Raw genomic sequence first — 665 nt, 5'->3', positions numbered from 1 at the left:
AGAAAAGGAGACTACATGTTCATTCTCTGGGGGGGGCAGTTTAAATATCCTGTGGGAGTGGTCTTGACCTTTCCTAGGGAGGGGTCACCATTTGGCCACTTTCTCAGAGGTGGAGTTTGGACTGAGGCAACTCCCAGGGGAGGGAGCTTGAAATGGCCTTCCTGTTCAGTATTCCAAAGATGGATGCCAGGGGACTGGGATGAGGCCCCCGAGACTCTTTGTATAAAGGGGTGTTAGGGAGCTGGGGTGATGTTTTCGACCAAACACTCTAAATCTCAAGTTTAAAAAAAATTAATCATTATTCTGGTTTTTTTTTGCATAAGAATGGTAAAATTCCAAGCACTGTAGCAACAGACCCACAGTTCTCCCCAAATTCCAACTGTATTTCTAGTGCTTCTAACTACAGGTGTGTCTAGTGCCTACCTCAGAGCTCTATTAGAAGTCCAGAGACTTTTAAATTTCTATCTCCATAATATGGCACAATGCACAGGCATTGTGGGTCTTTATAGCGTTTGAAGTGACAAATAAATAATTCAGAAATTCTTAAACAAAGAGTTTGAGGAAAGGTGAAGTTTGTAAATAATTCTTGAGAGCAAGAAACATATTGTTCACCAGTCAACTATAAAAGCTTAAAGCAAGTGTCAGAATCTACTATATACTCCATC

The sequence above is a fragment of the Arvicola amphibius genome, chromosome 11 (genome assembly GCF_903992535.2).
Source record: "Arvicola amphibius chromosome 11, mArvAmp1.2, whole genome shotgun sequence".
Classification (NCBI taxonomy): Eukaryota; Metazoa; Chordata; class Mammalia; order Rodentia; family Cricetidae; genus Arvicola; species Arvicola amphibius.
The sequence above is the reverse complement of the archived record's forward strand: the minus strand, read 5'-3'. Positions refer to the sequence as shown.